Below are 21,170 nucleotides of genomic sequence, written 5' to 3'. Positions count from 1 at the left end.
TGGCCATAGCAGTAGCGAAATTTCTGGGGTGGGCCTGGTCTATTAGGCATAAAGCGCTAGCCGAGTAACTATTTACATAGGGATTGTTTTACTGAATCTATTTGATGTATTTTGTCATTTTAAAGTATATTTATTTTTAATGCTTTTTATGTAAAGTATTTGTCTTTTACTTGATTGAGGCATCCATTTAATGATGTTTTAAATTTTTATATGTACAGTGCTTTTATGAGAAATACTCGAATAAAGCCTCTTTGAATTGTAATCTGAAAAGTATTCTAAAAAGTAATCACAAAGTAACTGCAAAGTTATTTCAACTGTTTCTGAACATTTGACCTACCTGTAACAAAGCCAATCACGCTATATAAAATCTTTCAAATAAAATAAATTCAGCTGTATTATTCTTGAAAAGTATTATATTTACTTACCTGTACCAAGTCCCGCTTGGTTCTAAAAATAAAATACAACAAAGAAATATTTTGATACAAAACAACTGGTCAGAGTTTAGTCTTTGAGTGTGTGAAATAATTTCTCGCCTAAGTGTTTACAATAAATGCGTAATACTACCCTCTGATAAAGCCTTGCTGCTCGCACACACTACCACAAATAGAGAGTAAGGTATTATCTACTTTTACCTTTTTAAGCCTTTGGGGATCCACTGGACTCTGTGCACACTATACCGTACTTTTGTATAGTATATACAGAGCCAGCTTTCTATATACTTTAACACTGATCAGCAGTGAGAAAGTGCACAGAGACAATAAACCAGCAAAAACAGAGTAAAAATCAGGAACTCAGAAAGCAGAAAGACAGGAGAAACACGCCAAAAGGTGCCAGGTCTAACCCATGTCCCCTTCACCTCAAAGTAAGGAGAACTACCCAACCACCTTGGAGTTTTCTTCACTAAGGCAGAAGAACCTGGACGGACCATCAGCGTTGGTGTGTTCTGTGCCAGGGCGGTGTTCCACTGTAAAGTCCAGTCCCTGTAGGGAGATGGACCACCTCAACAGTTTTGGGTTCTCACACCTCATCTGCATTAACCATCTGAGGGGTCTGTGGTCTGTCTGAGCTTGGAAGTGAGTCCCAAACAGGTAGGGCCTTAGCTTCTTCAGTGCCCAGACCACAGCAAAAGCTTCTCGCTCTATGGCACTACATCTCTGTTTCCTGGGGAGTAGTTTCCTGCTAAGGAAGACTACAGGCTGGTCTAGGCCCTCTTTGATCAGTTGTTGGAGCACCACTCCCATGGCATTCTCTTAAGCGCAGTCTGCACTACGAATTCTTTGGTGAAGTTGGATGCCTTGAGCACGAGCTCCGTGCACATGACTGCCTTTAGGACATCAAAAGCTGCCTGGCAGAGATCAGTCCAGATCACCTTCTTGGTGTGCTTCTTGGAAGTCAGCTCAGTCAAGGGGGCAACAATAGTGTATAGCACTTGACAAATCCCATATAGTTCCCTGCGAGACCTAAAAAGGCCCTCAGCTCTGTGTGGGTCTTGAGGAGCTGTAGGGGCGCCACCTGGCCGCGTCCTACCTGGTACCCAAGTACACCACAGAGCCCTGCCAGATCTGGCACTTACTGGCATTGATTGTGAGGCCTTCCTTCTGCAGAGCCTTCAACACTTCCCAGAGATGTTGCAAGTGATCTCCCCAGCTGTAACTGAACACTCCAATGTCGTCCAGGTAGGCGGCACTGAAATCCTCCAGTCCAGCCAACACCTGGTTGACCGATCTCTGAAAGGTCGCAGCAGCATTCTTCAATCCAAAGGGCATCAACCAGAATTAGTAGTGCCCCTCTGGGGTTGAGAATGCTCACCTCTCCTTGCCCCGATATGTTAAGGCAATCTGCCAGTAACCAGACATTAGATCATGCATGCTGAGGAACTTGGCATGTCCCAACCGATCTATGAGCTCATCAGCTCTGGGGATGGGGTGCGCGTCATTCCTGGTGAGGGCATTGAGCCCTTAGTAGTCCACACAGATCCGAAGTTCAGGAGTGGCACCGGGTGTAGCAGCCTTTGGGACCAACACCACTGGGCTGGACCACGGCCTGTTGGAGGGCTCTACCACCCCTAAAGCCAGCGTCTTAGAGACTTCCTCTTTGAGGCTAGCTCTGACCCTGTCAGTCAGACTGTAAATCTTGTGCTTCACAGGAGTAATGCTGCTTTTTCGAACTCTGGGCACTCTACCACCGCTGATCAGTGCTAAAATGCAAGTTCTCCCTGTGTAAGTTGTGATCATGTTTAGTTATCCATGACTGGCATATTTGATTTAGTGGTAAGTCCTTAGTAACGTGCACAGTGTGCACTGTGTGTGCCCAGGGCCTGTAATTTAAATGCTACTAGTTGGCCTGGAGTACTGATTGTGCCACTGACACGAGTAGCCCTGGAATAGGCCACATTACAATGCATGCATTTACAATGCATGCCATTGCAACATGGTCATTACAACCACTGATCGCGTTGTTACATTGCATACCATTACAACGCAAGTCGTTACAATCACAAAAATGGTAACCAGGTCATATATCCGGCGCACATCTGGATGTAAAAACAATATATCATGAAGTATGATTTACCGTGAACTCCAAGAGAAACTCTGAATGAAAAATTCAGAGTTTGTCAAGAAACACTAGTTACGCCTTGAGCTCCACAACAATTCAAATCCACAATACGTATATTCATGTATTAGATAATTATTAAGTAAGTGCAGAAGTAATGTCTTTAAAGTTCTCTTTTAGCAGATAATCAAAAGAATATCAAAGATGGTAGATCCACTGTTGTATAGGAATCCACAAATCCAACTTGATAAATCGTCCAACAAGCGCAACGGCATTAATAAAAAAACTTCACTGGCTTCCCATCAAAAAACGCGTGGCCTTTAAGGCTCTCACACTGACCTTTAAAGCTCTCCATGGCGCAGGAGCAAAATACATCAGACACTCATTGGCTTTCTATCTGCCTTCGAGGACTCTGAGGTCAGCTTCTCTGGCCTTGGCACATGTTCCATCTGTCAGAAGAGCCCGAATGGGTGGTCGTTCCTTCCGCTAACTTGCTCCTAAGCTTTGGAACTCTTTGCCTGTCTCCCTGAGATTGAACACTAACCTTCTGGGTTTCAGGAGGGAGCTAAAGTCCTGGCTCTTTGTCCAATAGTCTTATGTTTGGTCTGTCCGCCCCTGCTGCCCGCTCTCAATTTTTCTTAAAAGCGCCGGGACACTCCTCGGAGTAGCTGAGCGCTATATAAAACCAACCTAACATAACATAACATAACAAGTTTAAATTAATCTCTACTCGAGCCACACCAAAATTGAGAGGTGTAATGTGATAAAAAGATCCCAGTACCAGAACATAAGAATATCTATATATAAAATAGTTACCTCGAATAATATCAAGTTTGGAGAACGAGTATTAAAATACTGGCTGCGAAAGAATTTGTTTTGGAAAACGACTATTAAAATACTTTGGACTCATTGTCACTTGCTTGGATAAAAACATGTTTTTCAAATAATATACTCATGGCAGCGTTAAAAGCAGAATAGTTGTACAAAAGGGGATATATCTCCCAAATAAGGGATTACAAACGCTACTTTAGCAGCATCATTGGGGAACGCCTGAGGTTGCATGCGAAATGTAATTGGCATTGACTCATGAAGGCTGCAAATTTAGTACTAATACCATGAACACTTTCTGAAGATGCTAAGGGCACAGGACTGGGTGTAGAGAGAAATATATGCAGATTCTGGTCAGTGGTTGAAATCGTCCCTCTCTGAAATGGTTCTCCAAACACAGACTGGGTTAGAATTAGGCGGTAATCTTTAGGTTTAGTATCCCTCCATTGTGTGAAATGTGTCCTCTCTTATTGCAACTCTTCCTTAAGTGTTGCCCTTTCTGCTTTTAACTTATTCAGATCCAGTTGCAACTGCTGCTTTAACTCAGAAAGATTGTGAGCATCATTTAGGTCCCATGATAAGGCACGTGCTAGATTGTCCTTGAACATGTGGTCTCGGCACCGTCAGAAAGGAATGTTAGCTGTATGACTTAGTCTTCTGTCAAAAACCACCTACCTGGATCCCTGGTGATTCCATTGGGGCGGCAACGCTAGTTCCCGAATGCTCCTGAGACTTGCCCTTGGTTTACAGGAGGAGATACTGTGTCAAATTCCAGGGGCATGAAGGTTGGGATGGAGAGAGCGTGTAGTATCAAAGATGCTTTAGCTTGTCTACACATCAGCAACGCTGCAGCAGGCATTCACAGCAGTCTGATGAATGGTACTGGCTGATATGGTAACTATAAACAAACTAATATTAAGGATTTTGTCTAGCATTAACTCTATTTCACAAGGTATCACTTTCAATTAGATTGTCCATAGAGGCTCTTTTATCAAAATTTTAGAAACTGTGGTGAGTATGATGTCAGCATCAAACTCACAAGCAGGCAGGCAGGTAGGCTGCCAAGAACTTTATTTCGGTTTGTTGAAATATAAAAGTACAGATACAAATATTAAAACATAACACAATGCAATCAATGCTGTTTTAATTGAAATTGGAACAATCAGGCGAATAAAATGAATTTCAATATTAGACCTTTGGGGGCAGATTTATGTTAACTGGCGCATCCCCAGGGATGCGCCAGTTAACATGCGCCACAGTGCGCCACAGCTCCGCCAGCCATGGTGCGCCGCATTTATAATGCGGCGGACTATGGTGCAAAAACGGCACAGATGCGTGACGCATCTGTGCCGGAAATGTGGCGCATTGCTGGAGTTGCGTCGCAAGCGCGACGCAGCTCCAGCAAGGCTCGGGGGTGCCCCATTTTAACAATGCTGCGTCAAGACCTATGCCTGCTTCAAGCAGGCGCAGGCTTTTGACGCAGCATTGGCTTAAAAGTGACTGAGTGAAATCTCATAGATTTCACTCAGCCACTTTTGCGAGGCGCACCTGCCCCGGAACGCCCACCCTGCGCCGGAACGCCCACAAGCGGCGCAGGGCTTTACAACGTGACGCATCTGCCTAGATGCGTCACGTTGTAAATCGTTCGTAGGGATGCGCCACGTTTACGCCGCCTTGCGTGACGCAACAGCGGCGTAAACGTGGCGCAAGGGCCTCATAAATCTGCCCCTTTACCTTTTTGTTTTGCGTTAGTGATCTTACCTTATCTGCCCCTTAGGGGCAGATTTATGTTAATTGGCGCATCCCCAGGGATGCGCCAGTTAACATGCGCCACAGCTCCGCCAGCCATGGTGCGCCGCATTTATAATGCGGCGCACCATGGTTCAAAAACGGCACAGATGCGTGACGCATCTGTGCCGGAAATGTGGCGCATTGCTGGAGTTGCGTCGCAAGCGCGACGCAGCTCCAGCAAGGCTCGTGGGTGCCCCATTTTAACAATGCTGCGTCAAGACCTACGCCTGCTTCAAGCAGGTGCAGGCTTTTGACGCAGCATTGGCTTAAAAGTGACTGAGTGAAATCTCATAGATTTCACTCAGCCACTTTTGCGAGGCGCACCTGCCCCGGAACGCCCACCCTGCGCCGGAACGCCCACAAGCGGCGCAGGGCTTTACAACATGACGCATCTGCCTAGATGCGTCACGTTGTAAATCGTTCGTAGGGATGCGCCACGTTTACGCCACCTTGCGTGACGCAACAGCGGCGTAAACGTGGCGCAAGGGCCTCATAAATCTGCCCCTTAGTGTTTGGCATGTAACTGCTGTGGCAACCCTGTCAAACATCAGCAAAAAGTCCTGTGATGTGGTAATGAAAAGTCCATTGTGACATTTGCAGACACAGGGCTGGTAACAAATTATTTTAGCCTTAGGCCAGCATATAACACTTGAGATACACAGATTAAAATGCCTAATTATTTTTCCTGCAGTTTGCCATAAATCATAGTTAAAATACACAAACAAATAAAATTATTGGAAGCGAAAGTGCCTTCAGGTAAATGCACAGAGTTATAAAACATGTCTTAAATCATATAAAAATAATTTTACAACATAAGTCATAACCGTATGTGCAGTATACTCTGGCCTACTCTAGTAATTAAAGTGCTGTGCAATCAGGGAGAGCACAGAGCCTCGCATTGGTTGCTGGCTCATCTTTTGGCTAATCCTCCACACAATTACCAAATATTATGATACAGCAAAAACAAGGCTTTGGCTCATATCTGATTTTAAGATATGAAAGGCCTCTGCAAAATTCCTGATTCCTAAGTTCTGGCAAAGAGGGACTAACCATTTTCTGCTTCCGTTCCATTAGGCTGCACAGAAGAATAAAACACACTCTTCTGATTCCCTGTTATAGCCACAGGAGGGGCATGCCAACCTGGCTTTCTCATTAGTCTGGTTTGGTGGTGAAGGAGGCAAGCAGTAGAGTACTGTTACGAAATTGGAGATATAACTTCCTGGCTGCCGGGGGTTCAATTCAATCAAGCAACTGTTCTAGCTTCAATTTGTCCTTCATCAAAAGAAAAGAATTGGTCAGTGTGCCAAATGAAGGATGAGCCTGCAATTGAGACATTTTATACTGCCCATAGTTTCTCTTTAAAAAATATTTTGTTAGTTGAGGCAGCTACCTGCCACACATCCCATCTTAACCAGTGTCTCTTACGTATTTGATCCAAGGTATGCTTTCAAACCCAGGGATGTCTAAGACTTCCTTTAACCCTTTCCAAGAGAAGTGGAGATCAGGGGTAGCCTAGATGTGTCTCCCTACCATCTGAAATGTGCATGAGTCCGATATCTAATCTTAGAGGAAGCAAAGGGGTGCTAGTTGGTAAACCTGTCAGCTATCGAAGAAATCGATTTTCAACTATTACCATTTTGGTCAAATATGACCCCAAAGCTCCACACCATAAAAAGCTGTTAATAGGACCAGCTGTTTGTAAATTTGAATTACTGGCTAGATTGGGCAAAAGTGAGATCCTTGTTGAACTTTGACCAACCCCCTGGTGATTTGATCTAGTTTAAGCCTATACCTTTTGATATGGCACCAGCATTCTAACTGATCTGTGAGGGTCAGTCCCAGGTATTCAAAGGTATGCACATGTTCCAAGGAAGACCCTTTGAGCTTAGGATTTGACCTCGTAGAGCGGCAGGGATTTCGAACCATGTATTTGGTTTTTACTATATTTATTTCCAAGCTCCTATGACTGCAAAAGTTCTCAAAACAGTCTAAGATATTTTGAAGCCCTATTGCTAATTTAGACAGCAGAAATGTGTTGTCGGCAAACATTAAGGCAGGAACCCAAATGCCTGCCAAACGGGGGGCATCACCATCACAATGGATCAGATATGTGATAAGGTCATTGTGAGAAGTTGGCCTGGTATATGATGTCCACTAATTAAAGTGATCCGGAAAAGGGGGTGGTGATGAACAGAGTGTCTGAATTAAGCAGACCACTCTTACCCAGTCCAAAGATCAGGGCTTGATCCATCACCGTTTTTTAGCTCACTGCACCATCCCAGCTCAGAACTTGGCTATATGCAAATTAGTCTGACCCTGGCCCAGTGCATCATTGGAACAGGGCAGACCAAACTACCAAGCCAATTCTTATACTGGGAAGGAAACAAGCTTCCGGGGTTCATCACCACCCCCTTTTTCTGAATCGTTTTTGGCCACTATAGGTGTGGCAGGGTATACTCAGACATGAGTCCCTTGCTCACTGCACCATCAGGATTCAAGCAAGCCGGGCCGACGACGGCTGGAATGCCAGAAACCGGTCCCCAGTAGCTTGTCTCCTTTCTGGTGAAGAATTGGCTTGGTAGTTTAGTCTGCCCTGTTCCCATGATGCACTGGGCCAGGGACAGCTGATTTGCATATAGCCAGGTTCTGAGCTGGGATGGTGCAGTGAGCTAAATAACGGTGATGGATCAAGCCCTGATCTTTGGACTGGGTAAGACTGGTCTGCTTAATTCAGACACTCTGTTCATCACCATCTCCTTTTTCTGAATCGTTTTTGGCCACGACAGGTGTGGCAGGGTATACTCAGACATGAGTCCCTTGCTCACTGCACCATCAGGATTCAAGCAAGCCGGGCCGATGACGGCTGAAATGCCAGAAACCGGTCCCTGGTAGCTTGTCTCCTTTCTGGTGAAGAATTGGCTTGGTAGTTTAGTCTGCCCTGTTCCCATGATGCACTGGGCCAGGGACAGACTGATTTGCATATAGCCAGGTTCTGAGCTGGGATGGTGCAGTGAGCTAAATAACGGTGATGGATCAAGCCCTGATCTTTGGTCTGGGTAAGAGTGGTCTGCTTAATTCAGACACTCTGTTCATCACACCCCCTTTTTCTGAATCACTAATTAAAGTGGGCACCTTGCACCAGTCCAAACAATTCTTATGGTGATTTAAGAGGTCAAAGATAACTTTGGAAAACTATCCAAGTGGTAGCTGTTAAGAGCAGCCTTCAGGCTTAGTCTTGAAGAAATGTTAAGCAGTTTGTTTTACCAGAATGTAACCTTAATGTATTGGTTAAATGAAAGGAGAACCACAAAGTAGTTATAAAAATATGTATTTATTATTATAGCACGCCTTAAATACCTCACAGTATCTGCTACACACAGATAAACACAAAGCACACAATACTTTAGCACAGAAACAAATTGAAATAGCACTTATACAAATGGGCTCCAGGGGGAGACCAAACCATATACATATATTTTTGTTGATTCACAAGTGTTGGGGGGAATGATATGAGTCATGCTGGTATATTGTATAGTCAAGAGAGGTGAGCTGCGGAAGGAATCCTGAAAAGGGTAAACAGCAGGAGTTCTCTAAAGGGCCCCAATCGAGTTCCCAAGCTAAAGATTCCAGCCCCCTAGGTGATAACAAACCATAGATCTCTTCAGGGAAGCCTGGGGAGAGGGGTCCCAGGAAATGGTATGTTAGTGATCCGGAGGGTCACATTAGAGGGGACCCCAAATGTCTCAATCAGGCACAGCCCCCCACTGGTGGGGAGACATGGGTGTTGGCTAGTGTAGCGCTTGGGGAGAAGTTGGTCTCAGGAGAGTGTAGGGACCTAGCTGAGAGGACCCTTGTCTCATTAGAAGACAGTCAGATGGTCCAGATAAACCTAATGCCTGATAACACTAAGAAGTACAGGCAATGAGTGACCATCAATGGACAAGGATAGAGGCTGAGAGACACAGGAGCCAATGTGACTACTGTCAGGTGTCACCTAGTGTCTGAAGGGCAAGCAGTCCCTAATGTACTTTACCAAGTTGTGGCAGTAGACAATAATGACAGCTTCTGTATAGTGGCTCAGGTTCCCTTTCAGTTGGGGTGGTCTCAGGTTCCTTGCGAGTAGCTGTGAGCCCATCCATTCCTGTGGATCATCTGTGGGGGAACGAACTGGAGCATACCACCGGGAAGGAGATGGAGCTCAGAACACACTTGAAGATGTGGGTGTTGCCTGAGTGGGCATGCCTGACCACACGGTCCATGGCAGCACAGGGTAATCAGAAGGAACTTGAGCCTGAAACAGTGGCCCAGGTGCCTGCCAGGAAGGGGAAACAGAGAGCTTAGGAAACCTGCTCCTGAAATTCCCACGGTCCGGGAGGAGGCTGAACCTGAGAGGGGCCGCCCCAGACCCATGGGGGAAGAGGTGGCTGAACTGGGAGACTTGCCCGAGCTGACCCGTTGGCAGCAAGAGGGGGTCCCTCAGGGAAGAGTTCTATGTGGAGCAGAAGACATGCTCTACTCTCGTGGGTCTTAGGCAGCAGGGCAAGGAATAGGCAGCTGGCAAAGAGACCAGGTCACATTTGATTTATTGGGAGAATGATCTCCTTTACAGCAAGCCTAAGTTTGCTGAGCCTGGGGCAGCCCATGTGCTGGTGGTACCCCAGAGCCTCAGACTGGGTTTGGCTCATGATGTTCCTTTGGCAGGACATTTGGGGCAGACTAAGACATTTGACAGGCTTGACACCCACTTTTACTGGCCCAAATGGGAAGACAGTCAGATGGATTTTGAAGATCTTTTCAGTTTTGCCGGGCAAGCGGAAAGTGTAAGGCTCCCCTCCAACCAATCCCTGTCGTGAGTAGCCCTTTCAAGCAGGTTGGCATCGACATTGTGGGGCCTATGGATTCCAGGACAGCTGTTAGCAACAGGTTCATCCTGCTCTTGGTGGACCATGCCACCTGATTCTCAGAAGCTATCCCTCTCAGGACAGTGAAGGCACCTGCCATGGCCTGGGCAACTCATGGGGATCTTTACCCATGTGGGTTTCCTCAAAGAGGTGGTATCCGACCGGGGTACCAACTTCATATCACTATACATCACTTTACATGAAGGCCATGTGGAAGAAATGTGTGGTGAACTACAAAATCACCACTCCTTACCACCCATAAAGTAATGGGTGGATTAAGAGAGTCAACTGTGCCCTGAAAGGCATGATTAGGGGTCTGTCAGAACCCAAAAGGAGTAAGTGGGACGTCCTCTTGCCATGCCTTCTCTTTGCCTACAGGGAAGTACTTTAGAAGGGGGTTGGCTTCAGCCCCTTTGAGCTGTTGTACGGGCACCCTGCAAAAGGACCTTTCAGTTTGGTCAAGGAGGGCGGGGAGGAAGCACCCAGGAAGCCATCCCAGGATGCACTTATCTTCATGCTGGCCTTCTGAATCCAGATAGCCAGCTTCAGGAAACTCGCTCCAGGGAACCTGGAAGCAAGCCAGGAGCACATGAAACGTTATGACCAAAATACCACTCCAGTTGAGTTTCAGCCTGGTCAGAAGATGTGGGTGATGAAGCAAGCAGAGCCCCGCGCTTTACAAGACAAGTGATCTGGCCACTATGAGGTGAAGGGGAGCAAGAGTGATGTCACCTACCTGGTGTACTTGCAGACTCCTAGGAACCCCATGAGGCCCTGCATGCAAACTGCCTCAAACCCCACTTTCAGAGGTCTGAGATAGCCATGCTTTTGGCTACCGATGATGGCGTGGAAGAGGAGAATTAACCTCCCCCTGACCTCATGTCAGCAGGATGTATCAGTGGAAGGCGTGGTCCTCTAACCTGCCCTGACTCTGAAGCAGAGTGACTGTCGCCAGTTGCTGGGGCAGTTTGCCACTCTGTTTTCACTCACCCCAGGTGGCATCCACTGGTGCACACACTATATTGACACTCTGGACAATCCTCCTGTGAAGCACCAGATTTACAGGTTGACAAACAGAGTGAAGGCTAGCATCAAGGAGGTGGTGTCCAAGATGTTAGCTTTAGTGGTTATTGAGCCCTCCAGTGGTCCTTGGTATAGCCCAGAGGTCTTGATTCCCAAAGCTGCTGCACCTGGTGCCATCCAGAACTGCGTATCTGTGTGGACTACCATGGACTTCATGCTGTCATGAAGACTGACGCACACCCCATCCCATGAACTGATGAGCTCCTTCCTCAGCCAGTAGCTGCCAAGTTCCTCAGTACATTTGATATAACGTCTGGGTACTGGCAGATTGCCTTGACCGGTTGGGGCACAGGAGAGGTCAGCATTCTCAATACCAGAGGGGCACTACCAGTTCTGGTTTATGCCTTTTAGATTGAAAAACGCCCCTGCAATCTATGAGAGGTTGGTCAATCAGGTCCTGGCTGGGCTGGAGGATTTCAGTGCCGCCTACCTGGATGACATCGCAGGGTTCAGCACCTGTTGGGAAGATCACTTGCACCACCCCTGGGAAGTGTTGAAGGTCCTACAAAAGGCAGGCCTCACTATCATGACCAGTAAGTGCCAGATAGGGTGGGAGTCTGTGGTGTACCTGGGGCACCAGGTAGGAGGCAGCTCTGGGGCACCCCTACAACCCAAGATTGGCACCATTCTGGCTTGGGCATTCCCCAAGACCAAAACAGAGGTGAGAGCCTTCTTAGGTATCACCGGGTACTATTGCAGGTTTGTCAAAGGGTATGGCACCATTGTTGCACCCTTGACTGAGCTGACTTCAAGGAACAGCCAAATAAGGTGATCTGGACTGAGGCATGCTAGCCCTCTTTTGATGCCCTGAAGGAGACCTTGTGCACGGTGCCTGTGTTCAAGGGCCCTGACTTCTCCTAGGAGTTTGTGGGGTAAACTGATGCCTCAAAGCATGGTGTGGGAGCTGTGTTTTCCCAGCTAAATAAAATGGGCCTAGATAAACCTATAGCTTTCATTAGCAAGAGGCTACTTACCCGGGGACAGAGGCGGAGTACAATTGAAAGGGAAGCTTTTGCTATGGTCTCGGCGCTGAAGAAACTAAGTCCCAACATGTGTTGGAGCTCACTTCCGGGTTCAAACAGACCACAGTTACCCTCAAATTGTTAATGCAGATGAGAGGTGAGAACCCAAAACTGCTGAGGTGGTCCATCTCCCTAAAGGGAATGGAATTTGCGGTGGAACACCGACCTGTCACAGAACATGGCAATGCAGATGGTCAGTCCAAGTTCTTCCACCTTAGTAAAGGGAACTCCCATTAGGTTGGGTAGTTCTCCCCCCTTTCTGCTGCGGGGGGACACGTGTTAGACCTGGCATCTTTGGTGTGCTTTCCACTTTCTTTTTTTGCTTCTGACATCCTGATTTGACGGCATGCTACATTTAGTTTCTGCTGGATTTCAAACTCTGGGCCCTTTACCACTGCTGATCAGTGCTTAACTGCAAGTGCTTACTTCATAAATTGTGATTATGATTGATTATCCATGATTGCAATATTTGATTTTCTGGTAAGTCCCTAGTAAAGTGCACTGTGTGTGCCCAGGGCGTGTAATTCAAATGCTACTAGTTGGCCTGCAGCACTGATTGTGCCACCCACATTAGAAGCCCTGCAACCATGTCTCAGACCTGACACAGCATTGTCTGTGAGTGCAGTATTAAACTGCCATGTCGACCTGACAAGTGCACCCACTTCAGAAACATTTTCCATATATGGGGCTTGCAATGTCATTGGGGTCAAATTTATCACAGAAAACAAGAAATAAGATATGGATGAATACAATGATGTTTTTTAAATTGTTGCTTTGCGGAACTTAGTCTAAGGAGGGATTATAAGAGGAGAGGGAGCTGGCTCGTACGGCTAGGGTGCCTATCACTGTGGATAATTGAATGTCTGCCTTTCACATATATATAAGTACATATTGCGCAAAACATGGGGGAGAGCTGTTGCTCTGTTTACATACATGGACATTATTCTCAAGGAGCAGATGCATTTTGGGGGCTATGCCTGAATGAGGTATGATAAGGAGTTTAGAGCCCAGTTGAGTCTCAATCCTGATAAGCCATGAGGGATGTAGATCAAGCACTTTGGCTTCAATGGATATCTTCTACCCAACCGACAGTCACTACTCATACTAGCTGTTTGTCCATCATATAAACACCTTTTCTATACTGGCCCACCCCAACAGGGGTGGTCGCTAGAGGGAGAGGGCAAAGTCTCACCACAGGAGCCTGTTGTGGCTTTAACAGAGGTTTTTGTCCCATGCAATTTTGCCAATAGAAACAGGAGTGTTCCAAGTGTGGAGTTGTATGTATTGGCATGTATGTATTGGCATATTTGTATAGCGCTGTACTGTCACCCAGAGGGTATCCTGGCGCTTTGATTCACTCTTGTGCAATGTTTCTCAATGGTTAATTCAGGAAAGCAATGGAGGCCCGCTAGGGTCAAAGGACAGCAGGGTCAACCTTTACCTAAGGGCCCCTAATACCGTTGATGTGGAGAGGTTCTCTTGATGGTTACAGTTTTATCCAGACAGGGAGGCAGCTGTAAAACTGGGATATGGTTTCATAGATGACTTTCATTTAGGGTACCAGTGTCCATTGTCCGACTGGTGGACGGATAATCAGAAATTGGCCAAGAAAGTCCCTCACATTGTCCAGTAGTTGTCCAGAGAGTGGAATGAGGGTAGGATTACAGGCCTTTTTTGAAGGCTGGCCTCTTCCAAACTTGATCATCTCACCATTTGGTATGGTTCTCAAAAAAGTGCAAGACGAGTATCAGCTGATACATCACATATCCTGGCCTGTAGTAACATCGGTAAATGATTTAATTGCTGAAGAGAATGGTTCATTGTCTTACGCTTCTATAGATAATGCCATTTGGTTGGTGAAGAGGCGGGCAGTGCACTGAATTAGCAAAGTGTGACATCTAATCAGCCTTTTGGATTTTGCTGGTACACCCTTATGATTTCTCTTTATTGGGGATGCAGTTTGAGGTTGCCCACTGGTTGTGCCATTTCATGTTCTTTGTTTGAGATGTTTGGTACCTTTTTGTAGTTGGCTTTTGTCAGGTTCAGTAGTCAGCAGCTGCTATGCCATTATTTGGATGAATTTCTCCTTGTTGGGCGGAAGGGGTCTGACAAATGGGGCAGGGCTTTAGCTGCTTTTGAGAGTTTGGCAAGAGAATAGGGCGTTCCCCTAGCTCCAGAGAAAACGGAGTGCCGTAGCACAGTTTTAACTTTCTTGGGCATTGAATTTGATACTGTCCTCATTATTGCGAGGCTGCCCGAGGCTAAAGAGATTGAGAAGGTGTTTTTCTCAATTAAGGGATTTGTGAGAGGAAGGTGTTATTGCAGACAGAACAAAAGTTGTTGGAGTTGTTGAATTTCACTTGTAGAGTTGTAGGGCAGCTTTTGTAGGCAATTGCATTTTGCTATGTCAGGAGCTTTGTTGCCTCATCTCAGGGTACGAGTTACAATGGCAGTCAGATTGGATCTGCGTATATGGAGGTCTTTCTTGCCGGATTTCAATTATTTTTTTATATATTTCCTGGAAATAGACATATGTTGGCAGGTGCAGATATTTTATGATGCAGCTGGAGCACATGCCTTTGGATTTTCTGGGATGGCAGATGGTGTGCTGAGTGATGGCCGTAGCACAGGTTGGAGCAGGGCAGGACCATTGTGTTTCTTCTTATTTTTTCCAAATGTTTTATTAACATTAAAAAGGAGGAAGCCTTGGTTATACGAGATATACAGATATACAGGGTACAAAGCATCATCACATTCCGTAGGACATGAATTGCAGTGACAGTGTCTTCGATGGAAAAAGACAATTGAATCAATCTTTATGCAGTTACAATAAAGGATTATATGTTAACTATGCGTGTCTATCCGTGAAAAGTATAGATCAGAGTCTAACCTGGCTCTTTCTCTGGCTCCTCTCTCATCAAACCCATTCCATCTGCCATCTCTCCGACTTCAAGCCCATAGTAATCTATGCAATGAGCCCAAATCTTTTTACATTTACGTGGGCACCCCTAGCTTTATATGTTGCCCTGTCTGCTACCGTGTATTGGGCTATACATGCTTTCCATTCCTTGAGCATGGGGGCTGTATGAACTCCTCAATAGCGGGCTATGTCTCTCTTAGCCACCACTAGCCCCTGGTTGGCTAATGTGAATTCACTATGTGATAGGTCAATCTCCGTGGGGAAGAACATATTTGGCTTCTAGCTCGAGTTATGCTCCGAATATGTTGTTCAGTTCCCCCAACATCTAGGTCCAGTATACTTTGATTTGACTGCATTACCATAGTGTATGTATGAATGTGCCTCGCTCGTTCTGACATCTTAGGCAATCTGGGGTTTCTGCTCTTCCCACGGTATGTAGTCTTGCTCTATCAAAATAGACTCTGTAGGATTTTGTATTGCAGGAGACGCAACCTCTGCTTTATTGCCACTTCACGTGGGTGCAGTAGGGCTTCCTCCCAGTCAATGTCTTCCATCGGCCCATTGGTAAGTTCCCATTGGGCTCTAAGTGGACCCAGTTTTTCAGGCATATTGTTAAGTAGTTTTCTGTATGTCCATTAAATAGCCTTGATCTGGATTTCCTCCCGTAAGAGTCTGCCCTCTAGGGGGGGAAATTCCAGTAATTCATTGTGTCCAACCCCACTGCCTTCCAAGCATGTTTCAGTCTGAGATAGGCATAGTTTCCCATTTCATCTGTTTCTCTTCTCCCTTCCATGCTTCTATTACCCTTTGGGTGGCTGGTAGGAGTCGGCTAGCGCCTTTTCCTCCATATATATAATGTCGCTGTGTATGGTGTCGGAACTGGAGCCTCTTGAGTGCGTATGTGGGGTAGGCCCTTGTAGTATTACTCAATTCATTAATTACTACTAAGTGGGCTGCTCTATAGTAAGCTCTGATGTCTGGTAGGGCAAGACCTCCATTATATGGATTGCGTTGAAGCATTTGCAGCGCCACTCTTGGGTGGAACCTGTCCCACTGGAGTAAACGTAGTTCGTTATTTAATGTTGTAAATATGTTAATGTTAATGTTAATGGGCATTTGTAAAGTGCACCTACACCGGGTGGCTTCATGGTGCTAGACAGGCTAAGTATACTACCAAGGTAGTTAATTATACGCTTGCACAAACAGCCAAGTCTTAATAAGGTTTCTGAACTGTAGAATGTCAGTGCCCGACCGGACTTCCAGAGGGAGTGAGTTCCAGAGTTTAGAAGCGAGGACCGCAAATCTGCAGCCTCCCAGTCTAACTCGTTTGAAAGTTGGGATAGTGAGTAGTGAGAGATGGGCGGAATGGAGATTTAGTGTCGGAGTATATCTGAAAATCAGACTATTAATAAATTCAGGGCTTTTGCCCTGCAAGGCTTTAAATACAAGGCAGCCCGTTTTAAAAGCACAGCGCTGAGAGATAGGGAGCCAATGTAGTTTCCTTAGCACAGGCGTAACTGGTTGCCATCTTGGTTGTCGAGAAATCAGCTGCGCTGCCTGGTTCTGAACCAGCTGCAGCCGTTTGAAAAGGTAAAGTGGCATTCCTAGGTATACCGAATTATCATAATCTAAATGTGACATGACAGTGGCAATTATGATCTGGATTATGGCATTGTGGGTGAAGAACCGGTGTATCTTCCTTATCTTTTGCAGCTGGAAAAAACATTTAGAAATCACATTGCCAACCTGTGAGTTTAGTGTGAGTTTGTTGTTAAGAGAGACTCCCAAAGTTTTGGCCGAGGTAGAAGGCGAGGGTGAAGGGCCCAGCACTGGAGGCCAATAATGTGGGCCCCAGAATGTATGGCTGTCCCCAGTCAAGATAATCTCCGTTTTTCCTGGGTTCAGTTTAAGATGGTTATGGTCCATCCACTGTTGTATGTGTAGCATGGTAGCCTGAAAATCCAACACAGAACTGTGGCATCCATATATCGTAAAGACCAACTGTAGATCGTCCGCATATTTAAATACTGTGACATTTCTTTCTTTAAGAGATTTGATCAGAGGAGAGATGTATATATTAAATAAGTGAGGGGAAAGTGCAGAGCCATGTGGAACTCCATAAGTGATTTTATGTGGGGGAGCCAGGAAAGGCCCTTGGTGGACCGCCTGAGACCTGTCATCCAGAAATGAAGTGAGCCAGCAAGCAGCAACGAATCCGATGCCCGCAAGTTTGACACAGTCGACCAGGATAGCATGGTCGACCGTGTCAAACGCTGCGGATAGTTCCAGTAATACCAGAGCATGAGGGGAGCCCATATCAGCACGGTCCCGGAGAATATCCAGGACTGCCAGTATGACAGTTTCAGTGGAATGGACCGACCGAAACCCTGCCTGATGAGGATCGAGGTATTTGGATTCTTCCAGAAAATTAGAAAGACTATTTGCTACATGAGCCTCCAGTATCTTAGCAAGGAACATGAGCAGAGAAATAGGACGATAGTTGGATAGGAGCGTGGGATCAGCTCCTAATTTCTTTAGTATGGGTACCACTACGGCTTTCTTAAAGCCATGGGAACTTGGCCAAATGATAAGGAGGCATTCAAGAGAGTAAGTACAGGGACAGGAAGAGCTGTAAGGCAGTCTTTAAGTATATGGGGCGGGCAGCAGTCAGGGGGAGCGCCTGATTTAACCTTTGTCAGAAGTTTCTGGAAAGTTTCAGTATTAATGCTGGTGAAAGTGACTGATCGTTTTATTATTAATGGGCAAAACAGCAGGACTAGAAGTCAGAGAATGCTTGGGGATGTTGATCTTTATAGCGGCGATTTTATCAATAAAGTAGTCATTGAGGGAGTCGCATAGTGCCTGGGAAGGTGGAGCCTTCAGTAAGATTCTCTCTGGATTGGAAAGTTCATTGACTATATTAAATATTTCTTTGGAACTTTTATTTGAATTAATGTTACGTGAGCAGAAGTAACTAGCTTTAGCTGTCATTTTACATTTCTTATATTCTTTCCTAGCACCTAGTTTTTTATCCGGACAATATTTTGAGTGCCACAGTCTCTCCAGTTGACGTAACGACAATTTCTGTTTTTTAAGCTCAGAGGAAAACCACCTTGGTGCGTCGATAGGGCGAGCTGATTTTAGCATGGTCAGGGGAGCATGCTTATTGCTGGCGTTCAGTAGCCATTTAGATACATTTGCTTCTGTGGCCTCAATGACTGTCCCCGGGGACGGAGCAGTATCAGAGAGCATACAAAGGAAGTCTTCTTTATTTGCAGAGTTCCATTTCCTAACAAGGCCACCTTTGGGCATGCTTGATTCCTCAGTGGGCGAAAATCGGAGTGTGAATTTCAGTAGATGGTGATCGGACCAATAACAAGGCGCAATGATAGGGATGGAAATGGTCATACCGTTAATGCAGACTTGATCCAGAATATGCCCTTTCTGGTGAGTGGGGGAGAGTACTTGTTGAGTGAAGTTTAAGTTTGTGAGAAGCTCCATCATTTCAATTGAATGTGGACCTTCATGGGGGTCTTTTAACCAATAATTAAAGTCACCCACAAGCAGAACTTTAGCATGGTCAGTTACTAGTTTCGCCATCTGATCACTAAGTGCTAGAGGAAAGGAAGGCATCTTATTGGGAGTCATCAGTAAGCCATGTCTCAGTTAGCAAAAGAACACTGGGTTTATCTGAGATCAGCAAGGAGAGGATATCTAGCCGATGTTTAACAAGGGATCAGGTGTTAAGATAATAGACCGTTGGGGACGTGGGTCCTGACGTAGACTGTTTCTGTGAAAGACTCTGAATGACAGTGAGCATCTGTATTTCTGGAAATGAAGTCTGATTATTCAGGATTTCAAGTTCAGAGAGAAGTGACAGAGTGTCACTAGTGGGATGTAATTTGACAGAATGCAAGCCTTTAACCCCTTGCATGCTGCCGCGATTCCGCGCCTGTGCGGCACTTTTATTGAGTGGGCGAGTTCATGACGGCCCCCAGCCATCATCAGCACACGAGCACTGTAGTGTATGACGGCTGGTGGCCGTCATCAGCGTGCAAGGGGTTAAGCGTTTCCGAGGTGTAGTTGATAAAAAGGGCATTATAACTGGCCCCTGGGCGTGGCTGGGCGCAGACGGGCGCAGACAGGCTTGCATTTGGCGCGCCGCCGGCGTGCCGCTGCGCTCCCGCTTGGTGTACTGCATTTAAAGTTGTTTTCTCACCTGCTCTCTGGTATCTTATTATAGGTGTTTTGTAATATGTAGAGTAACTTGGGGAGCGTAATCACCTTGTACATGACAGCCCTGCCCGATATCGTTAGAGGGAGTTTTTGCCAACTCTTGACATCCTCTTGGAATTATGCACGGACTCGCTTGATATTTTGGCTCAGACTAGTTGTTTTTATCAGTGGTAATATAGAGGCCGAGGTAGCGGAACACTTCTTGGGTCACCTGCAAGCATCGCGTGATTTTCTGAATCTCGGTGGAGCTTCCCACTGAGTATAGGTTAGATTACAGTTAATTCTATATCCTGTGTTATGGCCGTATTCCTGAAATATTTGTAGGATCTTCAGGAGTGTCCCAACAGGGTCAGTAACATATAGCAGAATATTGTCTGTGTAAAGCGATATGCACTCTTCGTCTAGAAGTTGTTCCTCATCCGTGAAGCCACTGAGCCAGGGGTGGGATCTAATTACACACGCCAAAGACTCCAGTACTAGGGCAAACAATAATGGGATAAGGAACATTCCTGCCTGGTGCATCATTGGGTGGGCCAGGTTGCTGAGGTCACCCCATTTACTCAAACTTTAGCCACCGGTTCCGTGTAAAGGAGTTCCTGCCATTCCAAAAAGACCGGTCCAAATCCACATCTCTTCAGGGTTTGTCTCATGAACAGCCAATAAACCGTGTCAAGCGCCTTTTCGGTGTCAAGGTAGAGAAGCATGTGTGGTCTATCTCTATGTTTAACCGTGTCTATCCAATTAGCCAGCCCTTGTAGATTGAGACATGCGGCTCATTTAGGCATGAAGCCAGATTGATCTCTGTGTATTAGGCGGATGCTAACTGCTAAAAGATGCTTCGCCAGGATGGTTGCCAGGATCTTTGTCTCAATATTAAGCAGTGATATTGGCAGCTAGGACCCGCAGTCCTCTCAGGGCTTCCCTGTTTTATGGATTACCACCACTGTGGTGGTTCAGAGATCAGGTGGGAGTATTCCCTCTTCTTTGTTGCTAGCAACATATTTAATAGATGTGGGCGTAATAAACTTGTTTAAAAAATTCCTCAGGTAACTAATTTGGACCCGGGTTTTCCCAGATTTCTGTCTTCCAATTGCCTCTGTCATTTCCTCTAGGGTCAGCTCTTTTTCTAACATGTTGCGTGCCTCCTGTGGTAGAGTAGGAATTTCTATCCCCTCCAGGTAACTATTCATTTGCGCCTCGCTTGCTAGTGGCCTAAATCTATAAAGTGCTGCTATGTCTTGGGGTGTCGTGTGAGTCTGACCTTGCTCTTGAATAATTGTCACCCATCCTGCCTCTGTCTCTTTCCTACTCAACCAGGCCAGGAGTTTCCGTGCTCTGTCCCCTGTGTCGTATAGATGATGTTGAGTGGCCAGTAGGTGGGTTTTAACTTCTTGGGTCACCAGAGCTCTATATTCCCTTCTTGTTACCTTTACCTGGTGAAGGGTACGATTATCTGCTTTGCGGTCTCCATTATTTTCTAAGTCTAGTAGTTTGCGTTCCAGGATCTCAGTCTCCTGCATAGCCTTTCTCTTTTTGTGTGTAATGATGTTTTGTGCCCTGTCTCATATCACTGTCTTAAATGCCTCCCATAAGGTGGCCGCCAATGTCACTGAACCCTCATTTTCCTTAAAATATAATTCTGCGTCTGTGCGGATTTCCCTGGCTACTTCTCTGTCCTGTAAAGCCCAGGCGCTCGGTCTCCAATCTTTGCTACGTCCCTCGGATTTCCCTCCCACGTGAGCCATAGCAGCGAATGCCTCTTGCTAGGTACTCCACCTTTTCCATAGCCTCTAACTGTCCAGCCAGAGTAAACAGGTTGTCCAGTCTGGAAAATAC

Source organism: Lissotriton vulgaris, chromosome 11 (genome assembly GCF_964263255.1).
Source record: "Lissotriton vulgaris chromosome 11, aLisVul1.2, whole genome shotgun sequence".
In the NCBI taxonomy this organism is placed as follows: domain Eukaryota; kingdom Metazoa; phylum Chordata; class Amphibia; order Caudata; family Salamandridae; genus Lissotriton; species Lissotriton vulgaris.
The sequence above is the reverse complement of the archived record's forward strand: the minus strand, read 5'-3'. Positions refer to the sequence as shown.